General features: G+C 48.9%; 1 long non-coding RNA gene across 1 annotated transcript in view; it reads right to left on the bottom strand.

Annotated features, from left to right (window-relative positions):
• LOC141101037 (uncharacterized) overlaps positions 1-18,079 on the bottom strand; it is a 40,416-nt gene extending 22,337 nt beyond the window's left edge. Inside the window, exon 1 of the long non-coding RNA XR_012234865.1 lies at positions 17,674-18,079. This is a non-coding gene — a long non-coding RNA (uncharacterized lncRNA). The remainder of the gene's footprint in view (positions 1-17,673) is intronic.
• Between the last annotated feature and the right edge of the window lie 5,570 nt (positions 18,080-23,649).

The following is a 23,649-nucleotide window of genomic DNA, read 5'->3' as shown; positions in this document are numbered from 1 at the left end:
ACTGAAAGAGCGGACATAAGTTGTGGGGATTTATAGATCACCCGACCATATATATAATATATAAATTCCTGACAACTGAGGGGCAACCGGGCAACCCCCCCCCGAATCCTTGATTTATTGGTGGCAGAGCAGTGGGATTATAGAGCATTAGTTATCTGGTTTGAGCAATCATTCCTCTCACTAAAATCTTGCACGGTTCTTGCGAGGACCCTGCAGCAGATGACAGAGGGGGAGGGAGGTTGAAGGTGGATAGTATTTCACACAGGCAGGGGGGAGGGGCTGGAAACTGCGAGGGGGATTGTTTGTGAAGCTTGTGATTCATAAGCCAAGGAAAGGCAACAGGCAGCTCTGGATGGGTACTTCAGTTATTTAGGAATTACTCATATTTTCCTGAGAAATTACATTACACACTGTTAGGATTCCATTCTTGATGTTAGACTCCATGCCATTTTAAAAAATATCCTGGACAACACCTTTAACCCCTTCATGACCTTGGGATTTTCCTTTTTTTTTGCTCCCCTTCTAACTTTTTTTTATTTTTCAGTCAATATGACCATGTGAGTTATTGTTTTTTGTGGGATGAGTTGTACTTTTGAACAACACTATTGATTTTACCATATAGTGTACTGGAAAATGGGAAAAGAATTCCAATTGCACAAACAACTGCAATTCCTCAATTTTATTTTATTTTTTACTAAATGCTAAAACTGACCTGCCAATAGGATTCTCCAGATCATTTCTAGTTTGCATATACCAAGCATTTATAGGGGTTTTTTTTTTTAAGTTGTTAAGAAAAAAAAAGTCTCCATTTTTCAGGACATCGCTGTGTGTGACATGGATCAGCGACCGGCCCCCCTGTCGGGTATCGCTGATCGCGCTGGAACGTCCTGGGCCGTTTTTTGATCGTTGGTCTCGCGCTGGCCAGCGCGCATCGCTGCAGCGAGACCAGCAACCAGCGACGCTGGTTTCCAATGTAAACAGCGGGTATCTAAGAGCTGTGCGAGCCGTGTGAGGAACGGCGAGAGAAGATCCGACCGTACCGGGCAGATGGTGAGGATCGGGGGGACCAGCCTTTCCCTTCCAACCTCAAGACTTTTGCAGCTGACACCCGCCAGAAGGTCCCTCAGCACACCCAGTGCAGCTCTGCTCCAGGGAGACGGGGTCGCTGGGAGACGGGGTCGCTTCCTCCTGAGGGGGGCTCTCGACCCCGTACGCCGCAGCTGATGTCCCTGAGCCCGGGATGCCTAAATGGACTCCACCGGCTCCAGAAGCGGCTCCCGAGAATAGATCACCGCAGGGCATCCCCCGCAGTCCGGACGCGGCACAACACTCCCAGAAGGAGGGAAGAGGGCAGCTCGGAGCCTGCATGGCATCACAGGCGGCCGCGTCACTTCCGGTTGCAGCATTAGGCAGCGTCTCTTCCGGGTCACGGCCGACAGGCGTCATTTCCGGGCCGGGGCCTGCATAGGACCGGATCACGAAGGAGAGCGGCGTCTTCTCCAGGACGGCCGGACCGGATCGGACAGCGCAGCGTGTCACAGCAAGACGCGGTCAGCAGGCGGTACAACAGCCTAAAGCAGTCCTCCCTACCCAAGTACGGAGGATCAGGCGAAGTGTGAGATGGGGCCAGAGAGCCAGGGTCATGTGAGTAACCTCAAATAAGGTCACTGCAGGGCCCCAAAAAGGCAGATCCCCACAGGAAGCATATTTTATGTTCCAGGGGGAGCCTCCACCTCAACAGAGAAAAAGGAGCCCAGGAGGAAAGATAAGAAGTACCCGATTTGCTCTAAGAAACTAAAGGACACATGGTAAAAAGCCCTCTGTGATGCATGTACAAGACGCATAGTGAGGGACGAGCAGGCTACGCTCATGTCTAACATGAGATCGATTAAAAGGGAAGAGGTGCAGGCTTCGGTGTCAGGCCTTGTCGTTCCCCAGACCCCGCAGATGAACTCCCAGGTATCCAGGAAAAGGCAGAGGGAATCGGACACCTCATCTGAGGAGATCCTGTCTGAATCAGAGGTGGAAGAGGAAGAGATCAGAGAGCCCCCAGAGAAAGGAAAGAGATATCTCTTTTCGTCCGGAGATACGGACGAGCTGTTGGGAGCAATACGGCAGACTATGCAGATCGAGGAGCCCCCGGCAACTCTCTCAGTACAGGACGAGATGTTCGGGGGGCTGCGCTCGCAGACCTCGATGGTCTTCTCAGTAAACACCCATATACGGGCGATGATATTAGAGCAGGGGTGGGGAACCTGCGGGCCTCATGCGGCCCGCAGTGGCTTTTCATGCGGCCCGCGGGTAGGTCCCTGGAGTCCTCAATGCTCGGGCGGCTGCTGTATCCTGTCAGCTGCCAGCCCCTTAACCCCCAAGTGCACAGGAACGCAGCATTCATTACAAAACGCTGCCTGCCCTGCACATGATGATGATGATGACGTCGTCGTCTGGGTGGGCGGGGTTAGCATCTGGGTGGGCGGAACTAGCGCCCAATGCTCTCCCGTCCACATGTCCCGGAAGAGGAGATGCTGCCAGAGAGTCAGAAATCTCTGTAAGTGCGTGCCCGCAGCTCTGTGCCTCCCTGGGGATCTGTGCCCTCCAGCTATGTGCCCCCCCGTGATCTCTGTGCCCCCAGCTATACTTCCACATGTGATCTGTGCCCCCCACCTATATATACCCCGTGATCTGTGCCCTCCATCTATGTGCCCCCCCAGCTGTTTCCCCATGTGATATCTATGCCCCCTGTGATCTGTGCCCTCCAGCTATGTGCCCCCCGTGATCTCTGTGCCTCCAGCCACAGATATCACCCCTGTGATATCTGTGGCTCCCAGCTTTGTGCCCCATGTTATCTATGTGCCCACCTGCTATGTACCCCCTGTGACGCTTGTGCTCCCATGTGCCCCCTGTGATCTGTCACCCAAAGCTATGTGCACCCCTGTGATCTTCGTGTCACCCCTCAGTGATCTGTCCCCCCCGGTGATCTATGAGCCTCCCCGAAGATCCCTGTCCCCCGTCCCCCCCGGTGCTATATATCCCCCCACAGCTGCTGCATTTACCCCGAAAGTGCTGTATATCCCCCCGAGTACTGTATACCCTACCACCTGTGATATACAGTGCCTACAAGTAGTATTCAACCCCCTGCAGATTTAGCAGGTTTGATAAGATGCAAATAAGTTAGAGCCTTTAAACTTCACACAAGAGCAGGATTTATTAACAGATGCATAAATCTTACAAACCAAAAAGTTATGTTGCTCAGTTAAATTTTAAGAAATTTTAAACATACAAGTGTGGGTCAATTATTATTCAAACCCTAGGTTTAATATTTTGTGGAATAACCCTTGTTTGCAATTACAGCTAATAATCGTCTTTTATAAGACCTGATCAGGCCGGCACAGGTCTCTGGAGTTATCTTGGCCCACTCCTCCATGCAGATCTTCTCCAAGTTTTCTAGGTTCTTTGGGTGTCTCATGTGGACTTTAATCTTGAGCTCCTTCCACAAGTTTTCAATTGGGTTAAGGTCAGGAGACTGACTAGGCCACTCCAACACCTTGATTTTTTGCCTCTTGAACCAGGCCTTGGTTTTCTTGGCTGTGTGCTTTGGGTCGTTGTCTTGTTGGAAGATGAAATGACGACCCATCTTAAGATCCTTGATGGAGGAGCGGAGGTTCTTGGCCAAAATCTCCAGGTAGGCCGTGCTATCCATCTTCCCATGGATGCGGACCAGATGGCCAGGCCCCTTGGCTGAGAAACAGCCCCACAGCATGATGCTGCCACCACCATGCTTGACTGTAGGGATGGTATTCTTGGGGTCGTATGCAGTGCCATCCAGTCTCCAAACGTCACGTGTGTGGTTGGCACCAAAGATCTCGATCTTGGTCTCATCAGACCAGAGAACCTTGAACCAGTCTGTCTCAGAGTCCTCCAAGTGATCATGAGCAAACTGTAGACGAGCCTTGACATGACGCTTTGAAAGTAAAGGTACCTTACGGGCTCGTCTGGAACGGAGACCATTGCGGTGGAGTACGTTACTTATGGTATTGACTGAAACCAATGTCCCCACTGCCATGAGATCTTCCCGGAGCTCCTTCCTTGTTGTCCTTGGGTTAGCCTTGACTCTTCGGACAAGCCTGGCCTCGGCACGGGAGGAAACTTTCAAAGGCTGTCCAGGCCGTGGAAGGCTAACAGTAGTTCCATAAGCCTTCCACTTCCGGATGATGCTCCCAACAGTGGAGACAGGTAGGCCCAACTCCTTGGAAAGGGTTTTGTACCCCTTGCCAGCCTTGTGACCCTCCACGATCTTGTCTCTGATGGCCTTGGAATGCTCCTTTGTCTTTCCCATGTTGACCATGTATGAGTGCTGTTCACAAGTTTGGGGAGGGTCTTAAATAGTCAGAAAAGGCTGGAAAAAGAGATAATTAATCCAAACATGTGAAGCTCATTGTTCTTTGTGCCTGAAATACTTCTTAATACTTTAGGGGAACCAAACAGAATTCTGGTGGTTTGAGGGGTTGAATAATAAATGACCCTCTGAATAAACTTTTCACAATTTAAAAAAAAATTAAACAAAGAAATAACATTCTTTTTTGCTGCAGTGCATTTCACACTTCCAGGCTGATCTACAGTCCAAATGTCACAATGCCAAGTTAATTCCGAATGTGTAAACCTGCTAAATCTGCAGGGGGTTGAATACTACTTGTAGGCACTGTATATAGCCCCCAGTGATGGAGAAGCAGCTCCAGCCGTCACATTAAGGGTGAGTTACCGTAATTAATTGTTTGTCTAAATATACCGGGGTAATTTTCAGGCAATGTAGCCACATATGCAGAAAATTTCTGCATGAAAACCGGACTCCTTCCCAGAAAACGCTTGTTTTTTTCCGCGCATTTTTTGCGCGCGTCCCCAGTCTCATAGAAAATAGCTAGAAATGCGGATTTTTCCGCAAAATTAATGAGCATGCTGCATTACCGCGATGCATTTTTTTCGTGGAAAAAAACACATCAATATGCACAAAAAGTGCGGAATTCATTAAAATGAAAGGGATGCTTCTTTTAAGCATTTTTGCTGGTTATAAAACGTGAAAAAAATGCTTACGTGGGTACACAGCCTCAAGGTGATCATTTTTGTGTGGCCCTCGAATGATGGTAGAAATCTCCAAATGGCCCCCGGATGGAAAAAAGTTCCCCACCCCTGTATTAGAGGAATGGGAAGAAGCGGAGAAAAGACTGACTATTCCCAGAGACTTTAGACGTCGCTTGCCGTTTGATCCAGAGGAGGTCAAAGTCTGGGAGGAAATCCCCAAAATAGACATCCCCGTAGCGAAGGTATCAAAAAAGACGGCTATTCCTTTCGAGGACTCCTCTAACCTAAAGGAGCCCTTGGATCGGAAGGTGGATGGGCTCAAAGAGGGCCTGGGAGAGTTCAGCAGCAGTCATAAGAACAAATATAGCTGCAACATCAGTAGCACGCTTCATACATCTATGGATAGATAATTTGGAGGAGCACCTGACAGATAGAACTCTGAGAGAGACTATCCTAAAATCCCTTCCCTTACTAAAGTTAGCAACAGGTTTTTTAGCCAACGCCTCGGCAGAGTCCGTCAGATTCGCGGCCAGAAGTCAGTCCCTGTCCAACGCAGCCAGAAGAGCCATCTGGCTAAAAAGTTGGTCAGGGGATATGCAAAGAATAAGCTTTGCTCAATTCCCTTCTCGAGGGGGGGGGGGGGGGAAGGTTTTTGGGCCGGTTCTAGACGATATTTTAGAGAAAGCTTCAGACGAGAACAAGGGGTTCCCCGAGGAGAAACGCAAAAAGTATCAGCCCTTTCGTAGACCCCGTTATAATCAGAAAACGGACTACAGAGGGAAGGGGAAATCAGGAAGATGGAGCTACCCCAAAGGGGGGAGAAAGCAGTGATAGAAATAGAGATACCATCTTCTCCGGCTCAGGGTCAAGCGCTCGAAGAAAATGACGCCACCAGAGAAGGGGGGCAATTGCTCAGGTTCCTGAAGGGATGGCAGGAAGTTTCCACCAGCCCCTGGGTACTACAGGTCATCTCTCAGGGGTTCAGGATAGAGTTCGGCTCCCTCCCCCCCGAACAGATTTCAAGTAACCAGCTCTCGCTTCAGTTCAGCTTCCCCTATGTGGTCGGATATCCAGGACCTCCTGGAAACGTCTGCAATCGTTCCTATACCCGCCCGAGAAGAGGGGAGAGGACACTACTCGAGCCTCTTCTCGATAAAAAAACCATCTGGGCAATCCAGAAAGATAATAAATCTCAAACCCCTAAACAGATGGTTAACATACAAACGGTTCAAGATGGAATCAATAAGATCCATGATTCCCCTTCTGGGAAAGGGAGTGGTAATGTGCACTCTAAATTTAAAGAGTGCATATTACCACGTCCCCATATACCCAGACCATCAAAGATATCTCAGATTTGCAGTCGAAAAGGATGGCAGGATCTACCATTATCAGTTTCGCTGCCTCCATTTTGGCCTAGCGTCAGCCCCAAGAGTCTTTAAAAAATTGATGGTGGAGGTAGTGGCCTACCTAAGGGGTCAAAATATCACAGCAGTCCCTTACCTAGATGACTTCTTAATCGTAGCAGATTCAGTAGCTCAGCTCAGAGTCGACTATCAGTCTTTGATCTCCACACTGCAGAAGTTTTGTTGGATCATAAATTGGTCAAAATCAGATCTAATACCCAAGCCCAAAATAAAATTTTTGGGTGTCATGCCAGACTCAGAAAGAAGAATGTCTTATCTACCGAAGGAAAAGCAAGCCTGCATGACGAAGAGGATTCGTCAGTTCTCAAGGAACCGGGTCTCGATCAGGGACGCAATGAGGATTCTGGGCCTGATGACCTCTTGCATTTCCTGCGTCAGATGGAGTCAATTTCACTCTCGAGATCTACAACAGGCAGTCCTAGCTTCCTGGGACAGGAGGCAGAGCTCGCTAGACAAGAAAATGCAGTTGTCTCCCCGAGCCAGAAGGTCTCTGGTGTGGTGGACCACTCCGAGAAATTTACAAGCCGATGTCGCGTGGATCCAGTCTCCAGAGGTCATAGTGACAACGGACGCAAGTCAACAAGGTTGGGGCGGACACCTCCAAGGGACAGCAACGAGTCCTCCAACTTCAGAGAACTTCATGCGGTCTGGAAGGTACTACTGTCCGCCCGATACCTGATGAGAAACAAACACGTCAAGGTACTGTCAGACAATACCACGACAGTAGCCTTTCTCCGTCACCAGGGTGGTCCAAGACATCCAGCGCTACAACACCTAGCAGACCAAATCTTCAGATGGGCAGAGAGAGGTCCTCTCAATCTTAGCAGTACATCTGGAGGGTACCCGGAACCAGGTCGCGGACTTCCTCAGCAGGAGAATAGCCACGACGGCATTGGAACTCAACGACGAGGTGTTCAACAGCCTATGCGACCGATGGGGGAAGACCGGACATAGACCTATTCGCAGTCAAACAGAACGCAAAGGTCAAGACCACCTATTCTCTGAACCCTCTGGGAAATCCAGCAGGAATCGACGCTCTGTCACAATCTTGGAGCAGAGGCCTGTAATATGCCTTCCCGCCTCTCGCTCTCATTCCACGAACCCTCAGGAAAATTTACGAAGACAAAGCCAAAGTCATACTAGTGGTGCCCTTCTGGCCAAGAAGAAGTTGGTTCCCCCTGCTCAGGAAGATATCACAGGAGGAACCCATTCTCCTACCAAGAAGAAAGACCTCCTCCACCAAGGTCCGGTCTTGCACCAGAGGCCAGAAGCACTCCAGTTATCAGCCTGGATCCTGAGCAGCAGGTCATGAGATCAAGGGGTCTGTCGGACGAAGTTATATCTACCCTCCAAGCAAGTAGAAAACCAGTGACCGCAGCAATATATAACAAAATCTGGAAAAGATTCTGCAGCTTCTGTGGAGAGGCGACAGTCGATGCTGACCAACCTGACATCCCAAAGATCCTTGACTTCTTACAGGCAGAGTTCAGGAAGGGCCTTAGACCCAGTACTCTAAGGGTACAAATTGCAGCCCTAAGCGTGTTCTACGATGCAACCTTATCGTCGCACCCTTGGATAGCCCGTTTCTCCAGGGCTGTGCAGAGGCTTAAACCCTTAATAAGGAAGACCGTCCCTCCTTGGGACCTTTACTTAGTCCTGAATGCACTATGTAGACACCCATACCAGCTAGGGGCAGAGATAGAGATCGGTAATCTCTCACTCAAAACAGCTTTCCTGGTAGCGATCACGTCAGTGAAGAGACTAGGGGAACTTCAGGCCATATCTATCCAAGATCCTTACTTACAGGTGTTCGACGACCGGTTAGTCCTAAGGCTCGACCCGGCCTTTCTCCCTAAGGTAATCTCAGACTCAAATATGAATCAGGAGGTAGTGCTCCCTTCATTCTGTCAGTTTCCCAAGAATAAGAAGGAAAGTACCTACCATAACTTGGATGTCAGGGAGACAGTATTCAGGTACCTGGACGCAACCAGGCCTTGGAGACAGGATAGTAATCTCTTTGTCCAATACAGAGGTCCGAATAAGGGGAAGAAGGCATCAAAATCCACAATCGCAAGGTTGATTAGATCCACAATCAGCCTAGTCTATAGGGCACAGGGTCAGAGTCCCCCAGGGAGCCTTAGAGCCCACTCAACTAGAGCCATGGCGCGTCATGGTTTCTTGTCCCACTGTGGATAAGAAAGACATCCTCCAGCGTGCTGTGAGGATGGATTCCTGGAAACACAATCACCATTAGGTCTAATTACCGTTTGACTTTTGGCATGCTTCCATAGTCTCCATCAGAGACTAGAAGCTGCCATAGCCCGATTGGCTCAGCTACAAACAGGTGATGATCAGATCACATGTATGTAGAAGAATTGCTGACTTGTTATGAGTGCCGACCACCAGGCAGCACGCATAGCAATCCGGCATTGACAATAATAGAGGTCTGCAGGAGATCTCTGGTTGTCCTCCTGACCCATCGGTGACCCACGATCACGTGACGGCTGTCACGGATGGGCGGATTTCCGTCGAGATTACCGGAAGCGCATGAGAAATGCCACTGTCAGAGTTTGACAGCTGCATTTAACGGGTTAATAGCTGCGGGTGTTCCGGGCACGTGTCAGCTGTTCAAAACAGCTGATGTGTGCTGGGAAAGATGTGGGCTCACCGCCGGAGCCCATATGAAAGCGGGAGACACGACATGCGCCATACTAGTACGGCGCATGTCGTGAAGGGGTTCAAAATTTTACACCTGGATTGGACGCTGTTCTCATTTACCCTGACTGCTGTGATTTCTCCAAGTGGGTTCCTTTGATCGGGAGAAGGCTTCCATGCTTAGTGAGTGTTGTCAGCCGTTTCTATTATGTGAGAGCTTACAATAATCCCCATCTGACCATCCTGTCGGTATATTCGTTTGTTACAGATAATCTATAGGTTTTCCGTCATAGACTTGTGAGCGTGTTGGAAGTCAAAATGGACAATGCATGTATTATAAGAGCATTGAACTCCAATATCGGATCCATGAACTCAGGATAGCACCTAACGCCTAACTGTAAGGCTGTGTTCACACACAGCGTTTTTTTAGCGGTTTTTACCGCGGTTTTCACTATAAAACCGCTAAAAATAAGATGCACAGTCATTTCTATGCATTTTGCACTTTTTGTGCACATTGATGCGTTTTTTTTTTGTACCGCGAAAAAACCGCATCGCGGTAAAAACCGCAGCATGCACATTAATTTTGCGTTTTTTTCCGCGGTTTAGGCTTCTCCCATGCTTTTAGAAACCGCTGCGGTAAAAAACGCATCAAAAACGCATCAAAACCGTGCAAAAACCGCCGCGGAAAAATAGGTGCGGTTTCTGGGAAGGGATTCAGGTTTTTGTGCAGAAATTTTCTGCAACGTCTGCACTTAGCCTAAAGGGGATTGCAAAAGTTGTGAGGCAGGAAAGCAATTGTCTTGTGGTATATGGTCCTTTGTTCTGTCAATAAAATAAAGAGAGCACTTACATGTAAATGGTCCTTGTGCCTTCACCCTCTTTGAGAGTACATAACCCCTGTGGTGTTTGGAGTATAAACCATTGCTCTTAAATTGAACATCCTATCTCTGGCTTCTATGAAGATACATCTGTACATATTCCCCCGTGAAACTGGATTACAAACAATTGTTTTTGAGATGGACATCTAGTTTCTGACCCAAATAATGAATACCATCAGGCCTTTAGACAAAAGGACTTTATCCTACAGTATGTCTAAGGAGGATGATGGCCATGTTACCGGAAGATGATTGGACATTCTGTCATAGAGGAAACCGGAACAAAAGTGGAGTCATGGGTTGCGTGTGGGTGTGATCTTGTTTGGTTTATACAGAAGCATCAATTGTATCTCTCTCAGGCCGGTTTCACACGTCCTGATATTTTCGGTACTGGAGATATCCGTGTCCGTACTACGTGTGCCGCCTGCGGGCCGCATCAGTTCCACACGGGCGGACGCAGGTGAAGTAGCGCTACAGTAAGAGATGTTCCCCTGTATGTGGTGCTGAACGCGGCTGTCATTCTCCCCTGCTCTGCCGGCAACAGCGCAAGCAGGGAAGAATGAATGAAAAAAAAACAACAACGTGGGGTCCCCCTTATTTTTTTGAACCAACCTGGCAAAACTAACAGGTGCAGGCTGCTATTCTCAGGCTGGTAGGGTGCCATGAATATGGACCCCCCCTAGCCTAAAAACAGCAGCCCGCAGCTGCCCTGAAAAGGCGCATCTATTAGAAGCGCCTATTCAGGAGATGGCGGATTCTTCCCACTTGCCCTGTAGCGGCGGTAAGGGGTTAATGTCACCTTTCTATTCTAAGGTGACATTAAGACCGGCTTAGTAATAATAAGACACCTATCCATTACTAATCCTAGAGTACACATTTTTTCCATCTTTATTACACTGCTAATTCCATCTCGAATCCCTCAATCTCCTGTAAAAAAAAAAAGTTAAAAGAATAAACCAACTATATACAAGACCTGTCCGGCGTACAGTTATTCCCACGGCGCAATCCATATCTGGGGATAACACTGTGTTACCAAGGTTTTGTCCCTTGGACAATTTTGCGTGTTCCTGATAGATTTTTTCATGCTGATTTCAGAAATGACTTTTCCTATCACGTAGGCGCCGGGAAAGGTCAGAGAGGTGCAGCACCTGCGCACTGCAGTACTCTGCTCTGCCCTGAACAGGGCAGAGTAGTAGGCCTGCACCGGAAGCAAAGAAGAGGACGTCATCGCTAGAAGATGGGAGGTGCCGGATCGGACCGCCCCTGGGTGAGTATAATCTAACTCGTTTTTCTTCTCTCTCAAGTTACATCGGGGGCTTATCTACAGCATTACAGAATGCATTACAGAGTGCTGTAGATAAGCCCCTGATGGCTGTGGCCGCAGCTTATATATGAAAAAATAGGTGACAGATTCCCTTTAATGCAGCTGCAGCACACAGTTTCTCAACCTGCAAGGCAAATAAGTGGTTTTATGCAAATCGTTAGCGGTCCTTGGTGAGAGCTGTGATGGCGCCATGTTAGTTATTACCGAGCTTTCCTATATACAGATTCATTATAACATTTGAATTGGATTTTATATTATGAGGAATTATATGTCCTGGGGAGATTTTGACGTTAAAGAGGATGTTCCCTTTCAGCTAGTCTTCATGCAAGGTGCAGGCTGGTATAAAAAAAACAAACAAACTGCCCTGTATTCACCATCCCCAGGTCCACTGGCAAGTCTGCATGCTGTTCCCAGTATCAGGCACTACGACAGTAATTCGGTAAGCTTAGCGCATCGGTCAGAGCAGCTGAGGTCACTGATTGACTGCAGCGCTGTGACGGGACTATGACTGGTGGTAGTATACTACGGTCACAATTCTACTCCAGTAGCTGTGTTAGGCCGGGAACAGACTTGCGAGTATAATGCTAGAAACCCGCCCAAGTCTCTTGCATCAATGGCCGGCACTGCTGCCAGCACTCGGGACCGGAGTGTGCAGCTGCATAGAAAGACAAGTATAGAAATACAAGCAGCCACAAACTCCTGCCTGAGTGCCGGCTATTGATGTGCGCTTTTCTCGCAAGCAGGGCCGGCGTCAGCACCCGGCGCACCCGGGCAAGTGCCGGGGCCCTGGCGAGATGGGAGGGCCCACTCACGCTGTCTGGGATACCTGCCGGCCGCCGCCACGCCCCCCATGTACTGACCCCATCCTGCGCCCTCCGCGAGGGACCCACGCAGTGACGCAGCCCCTTACAGCCAGCAATGATCATCGCTTCCTTCCACTGTAATCTTGTGTGCGGTGCCAGCACAGGACCTGTGATGAGGTCACAGGAGGGGAGGAGTCGGGTCACATGATCAGGGCGGCTGCAGGACTCTGCTGTGCTGGTCGCTTTTCATTATGGTGCTGGTCTGGATGGATGAGGTAACGTTTATGTGTGGGACAGTGGGGTCAGGGAGGGGTTTAACAAGGTGGATGTAGCAGAGCCGTGTGTGTACTTGTGTGGGGTCAGGGAGGGGTTTAACAAGGTGGATGTAGCAGAGCCGTGTGTGTACTTGTGTGGGGTCAGGGAGGGGTTTAACAAGGTGGATGTAGCAGAGCCGTGTGTGTACTTGTGTGGGGTCAGGGAGGGGTTTAACAAGGTGGATGTAGCAGAGCCGTGTGTGTACTTTGTGTGGGGTCAGGAGGGGTTTAACAAGGTGGATGTAGCAGAGCCGTGTGTGTACTTTGTGTGGGGTCAGGAGGGGTTTAACAAGGTGGATGTAGCAGAGCCGTGTGTGTACTTTGTGTGGGGTCAGGAGGGGTTTAACAAGGTGGATGTAGCAGAGCCGTGTGTGTACTTTGTGTGGGGTCAGGAGGGGTTTAACAAGGTGGATGTAGCAGAGCCGTGTGTGTACTTGTGTGGGGTCAGGAGGGGTTTAACAAGGTGGATGTAGCAGAGCCGTGTGTGTACTTGTGTGGGGTCAGGAGGGGTTTACAAGGTGGATGTAGCAGAGCCGTGTGTGTACTTGTGTGGGGTCAGGAGGGGTTTTACAAGGTGGATCTAGCAGAGCCGTGTGTGTACTTGTGTGGGGTCAGGGAGGGGTTTAACAAGGTGGATGTAGCAGAGCCGTGTGTGTACTTGTGTGGGGTCAGGGAGGGGTTTTACAAGGTGGATGTTGCAGAGCCGTGTGTGTACTTGTGTGGGGTCAGGGAGGGGTTTAACAAGGTGGATGTAGCAGAGCCGTGTGTGTTCTTGGGTGGGGTCAGGAGGGGTTTACAAGTTGTACGGAGCAGAGCCGTGTGTGTACGAGGTGTACGGAGCAGAGCCGTGTGTGTACGAGGTGTACGGAGCGAAGCCGTGTGTGTACGAGGTGTACGGAGCGAAGCCGTGTGTGTACGAGATGTACGGAACGGAGCCCTGTGTGTACGGAGCTGAGCCGTGTGTTTATGGAGCGGAGCAGAGCCGGGGGTGTACGGAGTGAAGCTGCGTGTGTACAAGGTGTACGGAGCGGAGCCGTGTGTACGAGGCATACAAAGCGGAGCCGTGCGTGTACGAGGTGTATGGTGGGGAGCATTTATACCTCCCGAGTCCCAACTGTCCCGGATCCAGCGAGACAGTCCCGATTTTGAGAGAGAGACTGCCCCAGCCGGGAGCTTACTTTCCCCGCGGGACACAGGAGTACACAGCAGAGCCCCAAGGAGCAATTTAAAACTTGCACGTAACGTTCTACCGGAAGTGACGTGCTGGAAGCTGACCAGAAATTAGGTCATTTCAGTAGGAGATTGTGACGGAACCATGGAGGCACTTCAGGGAATGCTTCAGGTCCATCACCGTGTCCTCCTCTGACAGCGGACAGCGAGATCGCCTTGGAATCGGGGATGTCGGCCATGTGAGCGGATCATGATATGTCCTGCACCAGAAGGCTCAGGTGGGCACTACAATGGGAGCTGGGCTGCTATAGTATCGTTATAGAATTTTTCTTTCTCTGTTTCTCTCTCTGTTCTTTCTCTCTAATCTTTTTTTTCTCTCTCTCTGTTCTTTCGCTCTCTGTTCTCTTTCTTTCTGTCTCTGTTCTTTCTGTCTGTTCTCTCTTTCCTCTCTTTCTTTCTCTCTCTCTCTGTTCTTTCTTTCCCCTCTTTCTTTTTCTCTCTACCTCTCTGTTCTTTCTTTCCCCTCCTTCTTTTTCTCTCTCTCCCTGTTCTTTTTTTCTGTCAACTCTTTTTCTCTCTCCGTTCTTTCTTTCCCCTTTTTTCTCTCCCTCTCTGTTCTTTATTCCCCTCTTTCTTTCTCTCCTGTTCTTTTTTTCTGTCCACTCTTTCTTTCTCTTTGTTCTTTTTCTTTCTGTTCTTTCTTTCCCCTCTTTCTTTCTCTATCTGTTATTTCTTTCTTTACCCTCTTTCTTTCTCTTTCTCTCTGTTCTTTTCTTTCTATCTCTGTTCTTCCTTTCTTTCTCTCTGTTCTTTATTTTCTTTCTCTGTTCGTTCTATGTTCTTTCTTTCTTGCTCTGTATCTTTCTCTGTTCTTCCTTCCATTCTCTCTTTCTTTCTCTGTTCTTTATTTCCCCTCTCTTCTTTCTTTCATGCGTACACTACTAATCAGTAGCCTCCATCACATGAACGTGTTTTGCCACAGAGCGAGTGTCCGTGTGGATCACATGCGTGTCCGTGTGATCCACACAGAGAGAAGTCCGTTTTTGGCCGTCACCACGGATGTCACACGGCATGAGTCGTGGTATGTGTTAAGGGGGGGCCAACTGAGACTTTTTCGCCCGGGGCCCTCAAAAACCTGGAGCCGGCCCTGCTCGCAAGTCTGACCCCGACCTTAGTGTCGGGACTGAGGTCTCCAGTATACAGGAATGGCACAGTCCCTGAGCTGGAAGGCCTGACAGGGCAGAGTGACAAACCTGCAGCCCCATCAGGTCAGGAGTCACACTATACCAGACTTGCAGGACCCCAGAGCCCTGTCCTGTCTGCAGTACACGGGGTGAGAGGGGGAAGCCATCATGGATCTGAGAGAAGAAGCCGGAGGCACAGACCTGCGCTCCATCATCATGTTAGTGCAGAGCTTCGGTACTTGCCCTCTCCTGTGTCTCCCAGGGGCTGACTGTAGAGGGCAGAACTTCCCCCTAGCACAGTGCTGCCTTCATGCTTCTCTCAGAGTCCAGGGTGACTTCAGTCTGGCTTCTGATTGGTGGAGCAGCCCCTGCTGACTACTCTTCTACCAATCAGTGCTGTGCTTTCGTTTTCTCTCTGCAGCGGACAGCTCGCCGTTTGCCCTCCTGCAAAATGTTTTTTTCCCTAGACTTATCAAAGAAATCAGACACATGACATTTTTTTTTACAGACATACTGAAAAATTGCTAATAGATCAGTAAGTGATAAATGTGTCCAGCCCATAGTCCTGACAGGTATCAGCTGGATCCACTGTGAACGGACAGATAATAATTACAGTCGAAATAATCAGAAGTCAAGAGTCAATCTTCTCCTGCTTCACACAATAACATGTTTTTACAGAGAGGGAATCAAGCTGCTCATTGTTCCTGGCGGCGGTCAGAGGCCCCGGTATAACACACCCCAATGCTCCACATACTATTCATCATAGGAGGTCTCCAGCCAAGAAGCACAGCTACAATCCTGACATCTTTAGGAAATATTGAAGAAAATACAAGGTATAACTTTTAGGGTATGTTCACACTGGGTGTTTTTGATGCGTTTTTTTTTTTGCTAATTTTCAGCTGCGTTTTCCATTACCAGCAAAGTCTATGAGATGTCACAAATCTCCCTTGGGTTTTTGTCACTAGGATCTTGTGCTTTGCTTGGTTTTCTGCACAATAGAGCACGTCACTTGTTACCCATTGAAAGTAAAGGGTGGTGAAAAAAAAAAATACAGGTATCAGGTTTTGCTGCATTTTTTGTGCCAAAACCTGATGAAGTAAAATCAGATATTGTTTTGTCACTAAACTTTATAAGTATGCACAAGAGACAAATGACAAAAACGCGACAACAAAAAAAAACGCTTTTTTTCTGCCGCTTATTTACTGCCATAAGAGGTTTTGTTGAAGAAAAAAAAACGCAACATGTGAACATAGCCTTATAGCTCAGGGAACATTAACCCCTTTCTGACCTCGGATGGCATAGTACGTCAGAGGTCAGATCCCCCGCTTTGATGAGGGCTCCGGCAGTGAGCCCACATCAAAGCTGGGACATGTCGGCTGTGGAATCTCGATTCACCCGCGCCTATTAACTAGTTAAATGCCGCTGTCAAATGCCGATAGCGGCATTTTAAAAGAACTTCCGGCCACCGGACAGTAAATACGCGCATAGCTGACCCCCGTCACGTGATCAGGGGTCAGTGATGCGTTGGCATAACAACGAGAGGTCTCCTGGAGACCTCTATGGTTGTTGATGCCGGATTGCTATGAGTGCCACTTGGTGGTTGGCGCTCATAGCAATGCAGTAATTCAGCTACATAGAGGCGAACTGCTCATAGCCTATATGTAGCAGTGCCGATCAGGCTATGGCAGCTTCTAGTCTCCCATGGAGGCTATTAAAGCATGTCAAAATTAAAAAAAAGGTTTTTAAAAATCTGAAAAAAATATATAAAAGTTTAAATCACCCCCCTTTTGCCCTATCAAAATAAAACAATAAAAAAATCACACAGACACATATTAGGTATCGCCGCGTTCAGAATCGTACGATCAAAAAAAGGATTAACCTGATCGCTGAACGGCGTAGCGGGAAAAAAAATCAAAACGCCAGAGTTACGTTTTTTTGGTCGCTGCGACTTTGCATTAAAATGCAATAACAGGCGATCAAAAGATCGTATCTGCACATATATGGTATCCTTAAAAACGTCAGGTCGGCGCTCAAAAAATAAGCCCTCACCCAACCTGAGATCATGAAAAATGGAGACGCTACAGGTATTGGAAAATGGAACTTTTTGTTTTTTTGGAAATTTTTTTTCACCACTTAGAGAAAAAAGAGCCTAGACATGTTTGGTGTGTATGAACTCGAAATGACCTGGAGAATAAGAATGGCAGGTCCGTTTTAGCATTTAGTGAACCTAGCAAAAAAGCCAAGCAAAAAACAAGTGTGGGATTGCACTTTCTTTTGCAATTTCACAGCACTTGGAATTATTTTTTGCCCATTTTCGAGTACACGACATGGTAAAACCAATGATGTCATTCAAAAGTACAACTCGTCCTGCAAAAATTAAGCCCTCACATGGCCATATTGACGGAAAAATAAAAAAGTTATGGCTCTGGAAAGAAGGGGAGCGAAAAACGAAAACGCAAAACCGAAAAAAGCTCTGGTCATTAAGAGGTTAATGGAGATGGGGCCAGAAGCACCATAGGAGTCAGTAACAGGTATGACAGTCCCCCTGATGAGCATCACCATAAGAGCACATACTATGACGGCGACGGTCACCAGGGGGACAGGGACACAACAATACCCCTGTGCTGCTGACACTTGTATGGAATAAGTGATGATACAGAGCAGCCTCCACAGTAAGGTCTCTCCGTAAGGCACGGTGTAATACTGCAGCTGAACAAACACACACACAAAGCGCAGGCGTGCTGGAAGCAATGGCCATTTTTCAAGCAAGCAATCTTTTTTTAACTGGCCAGAGTCCTAATGGGTTAATGGTGTGTCCAGTGTCCGGGAAAGGTGACGGTCCACCTACCTGCACTGTTCTGGGCTCTGCCTCCTGCATGGTGCTTCTCCAGGGGTGTGTGTAACGTCACAGGAAGGGGCAGCGCTCATGTGACCGAGTGACGTCACACCTACCTGGAGCCCCTACACTCTAGCGTCTACCCTCACAGGAGCAGCTGTGCTGTGGAGTTCGCGGCTCTGCAGGTATGTGGGGAGGCGGCATTAACCCGGTGAGCACATGCCTGCTGTAGGGCGGTATAACGAGGTGTCCTTACTGGAGTACATAGGATTACCTCACCCCTGACCTGGCCCGGCACTGTACAGCGACATTCTCACACCTAAGCACTCCGAAGAATGGAAAATCCGGTAGAAAAATTGAGAGCTGTCCAATAATATTCTTGGGCGACATAGAATCTGTGCAAAGCATTGTGACATGAGCTGACTACAGTTTTCCTGAAGCGACAGCTGATACTGTATCCCCCCCGTCCCCGTCCCCTTCTCTCCATCCCCCTTCTCTCCATCCCCCTTCTCTCCATCCCCCTTCTCTCCATCCCCCTTCTCCATCCCCCTTCTCTCCATCCCCCTTCTCTCCTCTCCTTCTTCTTCTCCTCCTCTCCTCCCCTTCTTCTCCTTCTCCTTCTCCTCCTCCTCCTCCCCTCCCCTTCTTCTTCTCCTCCTCTCCTCCTCTCCTCCCCTTCTTCTTCTTCTTCTTCTTCTTCTCCTCCTCCTCTCCTCCCCTTCTTCTTCTTCTTCTTCTTCTCCTCCTCTCCTCTTCTTCTTCTTCTTCTCCTCCTCTCCTCTTCTTCTTCTTCTTCTTCTCCTCCTCCTCTCTTCTTCTTCTTCTTCTTCTCTTCTTCTTCTTCTTCTCCTCCTCCTCTCCTCCCCTTCTTCTTCTTCTTCTTCTTCTTCTTCTCCTCCTCCTCTCCTCCCCTTCTTCTTCTTCTTCTTCTTCTTCTTCTTCTTCTTCTTCTTCTTCTCCTCCTCCTCTCCTCCCCTTCTCTTCTTCTTCTTCTTCTTCTTCTTCTTCTTCTCCTCCTCCTCTCCTCCCCTTCTTCTCTTCTTCTTCTTCTTCTTCTTCTTCTTCTCCTCCTCCTCTCCTCCCCTTCTTCTTCTTCTTCTTCTTCTCCTCCTCTCCTCCCCTTCTTCTTCTTTCTTCTTCTTCTTCCTCCTCTCTCCTCCCCCTTCTTCTTCTTCTTCTTCTCCTCCTCCTCTCCTCCCCTTCTTCTTTTCTTCTTCTCCTCCTCTCCTCCCCTTCTTCTTCTTCTTCTTTCTTCTTCTCCTCCCCTTCTTCTTCTTCTTCTCCTCCCCTTCTTCTTCTTCTTCTTCTTCTTCTTCTTCTCCTCCTCCTCCTCCTCCTCCTCCTCCTTCTCCCTCCCCTTCTTCTTCTTCTTCTTCTTCTTCTTCTCCTCCTCCTCTCCTCCCCTTCTTCTTCTTCTTCGTCTTCTTCTTCTTCTTCTCCTCCTCCTCTCCTCCCCTTCTTCTTCTTCTCTTCTCCTCCTCCTCCTCCTCTCCTCCCCTTCTTCTTCTTCTTCTTCTTCTTCTTCTTCTTCTTCTCCTCCTCCTCTCTCCGCCTTCTTCTTCTTCTTCTCCTCCTCCTCTCCTCCCCTTCTTCTTCTCTTCTCCTCCTCCTCTCCTCCCCTTCTTCTTCTTCTTCTCCTCCTCCTCTCCTCCCCTTCTTCTCCTCCTCCTCTCCTCCCCTTCTTCTTCTTCTCCTCCTCTCTCCTCTCCTCCCTTCTTCTTCTTCTTCTCCTCCCCTTCTTCTTCTTCTTCTTCTTCTTCTTCTTCTTCTTTCTCCTCCTCCTTCCTCCTCCTCCTCCTCCTCCTCCCCTTCTTCTTCTTCTTCTCCTCCTCTCTTCTTCTTGCTTCTTCTCCTCCTCCTCTCCTCTTCTCTTCTTCTTCCTCCTCCTCCTCTCCTCCGCTTCTTCTTCTTCCTTCTCCTCCTCCTCTCCTCCCCTTCTTCTTCTTCTTCTTCTCCTCCTCCTCTCCTCCCCTTCTTCTTCTTCTTCTTCTTCTTCTCCTCCTCCTCTCCTCCCCTTCTTCTTCTTCTTCTTCTTCTTCTTCTCCTCCTCCTCTCCTCCCTTCTTCTTCTTCTTCTTCTTCTCCTCCTCCTCTCCTTCCCCTTCTTCTTCTTCTTCTTCTTCTTCTTCTTCTTCTCCTCCTCCTCTCCTCCCCTTCTTCTTCTTCTTCCTTCTTCTTCTTCTCTCTTCTCCTCCTCCTCTCCTCCGCCTTCTTCTTCTCCTCCTCCTCTCCTCCCCTTCTTCTTCTTCTTCACTCCTCCTCCTCTCCTCCCCTTCTTCTTCATCTTCTTCTTCTTCTCCTCCTCCTCTCCTCCCCTTCTTCTTCTTCTTCTTCTTCTTCTCCTCCTCCTCTCCTCCCCTTCTTCTTCTTCTCCTCCTCCTCTCCTCCCCTTCTTCTTCTTCTTCTTCTTCTCCTCCTCCTCTCCTCCCCTTCTTCTTCTTCGTCTTCTTCCTCCTCCTCCTCCTCTCCTCCCCTTCTTCTTCTTCTTCTTCTTCTTCTTCTCCTCCTCCCCTTCTTCTTCTTCTTCTTCTTCCTCTCCTCCCCTTCTTCTTCTTCTTCTTCTCCTCCTCCTCTCCTCCCCTTCTTCTCCTCTCCTCCCCTTCTTCTTCTTCTTCTTCTCCTCCTCCTCTCCTCTCTTCTTCTTCTTCTTCTTCTTCTTCTTCTTCTTCTTCTCCTCCTCCTCTCCTCCCCTTCTCTTCTTCTCCTCCTCCTCTCCTCCCCTTCTTCTTCTTCTTCTTCTTCTTCTTCTTCTCCTCCTCCTCCTCCTCCTCCTCCTCTCCTCCCCTTCTTCTTCTTCTTCTTCTTCTTCTCTTCCTCCTCCTCTCCTCCCCTTCTTCTTCTTCTTCTTCTTCTTCTTCTCCTCCTCTCCTCCCCTTCTTCTTCTTCTTCTTCTTCTTCTCCTCCTCCTCTCCTCCCCTTCTTCTTCTTCTTCTTCTTCTTCTTCTTCTTCTTCTTCTCCTCCTCTCCTCCCCTTCTTCTTCTTCTCCTCCTCTCCTCCCCTTCTTCTTCTTCTTCTTCTTCTTCTTCTTCTCCTCCTCCTCTCCCCCCTTCTTCTTTTTCTTCTTCTTCTCCTCCTCCTCCTCCTCCTCTTCTTCTTCTTCTTCTTCTTCTTCTTCTTCTTCTTCTTCTTCTTCTTCTTCTTCTTCTTCTTCTCCTCCTCCTCCTATTCTCCTCCCTTCTTCTTTTCTTCTCCATCTCCTCCCCTTCTTCTTCTTCTCCTCTCCCCTTCTTCTTCTTCTACTCCTCCTCTCTTCTTCTTCTCCTCCTCCTCTCCTCCCCCTCTCCTCCCCTTCTTCTTCTTCTTCTTCTTCTTCTCCTCCTCCTCTCCTCCCCTTCTTCTTCTTCTTCTTCTTCTTCTCCTCCTCCTCTCCTCCCCCTTCTTCTTCTTCTTCTTCTTCTTCTCCTCCTCCTCTCCTCCCCTTCTTCTTCTTCTTCTTCTCCTCCTCCTCTCCTCCCTTCTTCTTCTTCTTCTTCTCCTCCTCCTCTCCTCCCTTCTTCTTCTTCTCCTCTCTCCTCTCCTCCCCTTCTTCTTCTTCTTCTTCTTCTCCTCCTCTCCTCCCCTTCTTCTTCTTCTTCTCTTCTTCTTCTCCTCCTCTCCTCCCCTTCTTCTTCTTCTTCTCCTCCTCCTCCTCCTCTCCTCCCCTTCTTCTTTTCTTCTTCTCCTCTCCTCCCCTTCTTCTTCTTCTTCTTCTTCTCCTCTTCTTCTTCTTCTTCTTCTTCTTCTTCTTCTTCTTCTTCTTCTTCTTCTTCTTCTTCTTCTCTCCTCCTCCTCCTCCTCCTCCTCCTCCTCCTCCTCCTCCTCCTCCTCTCCTCCCCTTCTCTTCTTCTTCTTCTTCTTCTTCTTCTTCTTCTTCTTCTCCTCCTCCTCTCCTCCCCTTCTTTCTTCTTCTCCTCCTCTCCTCCCCTTCTTCTTCTTCTTCTTCTTCTTCTTCTCCTCCTCCTTCTCCTCCCCTTCTTCTTTTTCTTCTCCTCCTCCTCTCCTCCCCTTCTTCTTTTCTTCTTCTCCTCCTCTCCTCCCCTTCTTCTTCTTCTTCTCCTCCCCTTCTCTCTTCTTCTTCTTCTTCTTCTCCTCCCCTTCTTCTTCTTCTTCTTCTTCTTTCTTCTTCTTCTTCTTCTTCTTCTTCTTCTTCTCTCCTCCTCCTCTCCTCCTCCTCCTCCTCCTCCTCCTCTCCTCCCCTTCTTCTTCTTCTTCTTCTCCTCCTCCTCGTCCTCCCCTTCTTCTTCTTCTTCTTCTTCTTCTCTCTCCTCCTCTCCTCCCCTTCTTCTTCTTCTTCTCCTCCCTCCTCCTCCTCCTCTCCTCTTCTTCTTCCTTCTTCTTCTTCTCCTCCTCCTCTTCCTCCCCTTCTTCTTCTTCTCCTCCTTCCTCTCCTCCCTTCTTCTTCTTCTCCTCCTCTCCTCCCTTCTTCTTCTCTCCTCCTCTCCTTCCTCCCCTTCTCTTCTTCTTCTTCTCCTCCTGCCTCTCCTCCCCTTCTTCTTCTTCTCTTCTTCTTCTTCTTCTCTTCTCTTCTCCTCCTCTCTCTCCCCTTCTTCTTCTTCTCCTCCTCTCCTCTCCTCCCCCTTCTTCTTCTTCTTCTCCTCCCCTTCTTCTTCTTCTCTCTTCTTCGTCTTCTTCTCTTCTCCTCTCTCCTCCTTCCTTCCTCCTCTCCTCTCCTCCCCTTCTTCTCTTCTTCTCCTCCTCTCTTCTTCTTCTTCTTCTCCTCCTCCTCTCCTCTTCTTCTTCTTCTTCTTCTTCTTCTTCTTCTTCTTCTTCTCTCCTCTCCTCTCCTCCCCTTCTTCTTCTTCTTCTTCTTCTTCTTCTTCCTTCTTCTTCTTCTTCTCCTCCTCCTCTCCTCCGCTCTTCTCTTCTCTCCTCCTCTCCTTCTCCTTCTTCTTTCTTCTCTTCTTTCTTCTTCTCCTCCTCCTCTCCTCCCCTTCTTCTTCTTCTTCTTCTTCTTCTTCTTCTTCTTCTTCTTCTCCTCCTCCTCTCTCCTCCCCCTTCTTCTTCTTCTTCTTCTTCTTCTCCTCCTCCTCTCCTCCCCTTCTTCTTCTTCTTCTCCTCTCTCGCTCCTCCTCCTCCTCTCCTCTTTCTTCTTCTTCTTCTTCTTCTCCTCCTCCTCTCCTCCCCTTCTTCTTCTTCTTCTTCTCCTCCTCCTCCCTCTCCTCCCTTCTTCTGCTTCTCCTCCTCCTCCTCCTCCTCCTCCTCTCCTCCCCTTCTTCTTCTTCTTCTCCTCCTCTCTTCTTCTTCTTCTTCTCCGCCTCCTCGTCCTCTTCTTCGTCTTCGGTCTTCTTCTTCTCCTCCTCCTCTCCTCCCCTTCTTCTTCTTCTTCTTCTCCTCCTCCTCTCCTTCCCCTTCTTCTTCTTCTTCTTCTCTTCTCCTCCTCCTCTCCTCCCCTTCTTCTTCTTCTTCTTCTCCTCCTCCTCTCCTCCCCTTCTTCTTCTTCTCCTCCTCCTCTCCTCCCCTTCTTCTTCTTCTTCTTCTTCTCCTCCTCTCCTCCCCTTCTTCTTCTTCTTCTTCTTCTTCTCTTCTCCTCCTCTCCTCCCCTTCTTCTTCTTCTTCTTCTTCTCCTCCTCTCCTCCCCTTCTTCTTCTTCTCCTCCTCCTCCTCCTCTCCTCCCCTTCTTCTTTTTCTTCTTCTCCTCTCCTCCCCTTCTTCTTCTTCTTCTTCTTCTTCTTCTTCTTCTCCTCCTCCTCCTCTCCTCCCATTCTTCTTCTTCTCCTCCTCTCCTCCCTTCTTCTTCTTCTTCTTCTTCTTCTTCTTCTTCTCCTCCTCCTCTCCTCCCCTTCTTCTTTTTCTCTCTCCTCTCCTCCCCTTCTTCTTTTCTTCTTCTCCTCCCTCCTCCCCTTCTTCTTCTTCTTCTCCTCCCTTCTTCTTCTTCTTCTTCTCCTCCCCTTCTCTTCTTCTTCTTCTCCTCCCCTTCTTCTTCTTCTTCTTCTCCTCCCCTTCTTCTTTCTTCTTCTTCTCTTCTTCTCCTCCTCCTCCTCCTCCTCCTCCCTCCTCTCTCTCCCTTCT

This window comes from Dendrobates tinctorius, unplaced genomic scaffold, assembly GCF_039654945.1.
Source record: "Dendrobates tinctorius isolate UK_male_01 unplaced genomic scaffold, ASM3965494v1 ptg000114l, whole genome shotgun sequence".
Taxonomy (NCBI): domain Eukaryota; kingdom Metazoa; phylum Chordata; class Amphibia; order Anura; family Dendrobatidae; genus Dendrobates; species Dendrobates tinctorius.
Note: the sequence above shows the minus strand (reverse complement) of the source record. Positions and strands in the feature narration are given on the sequence as shown.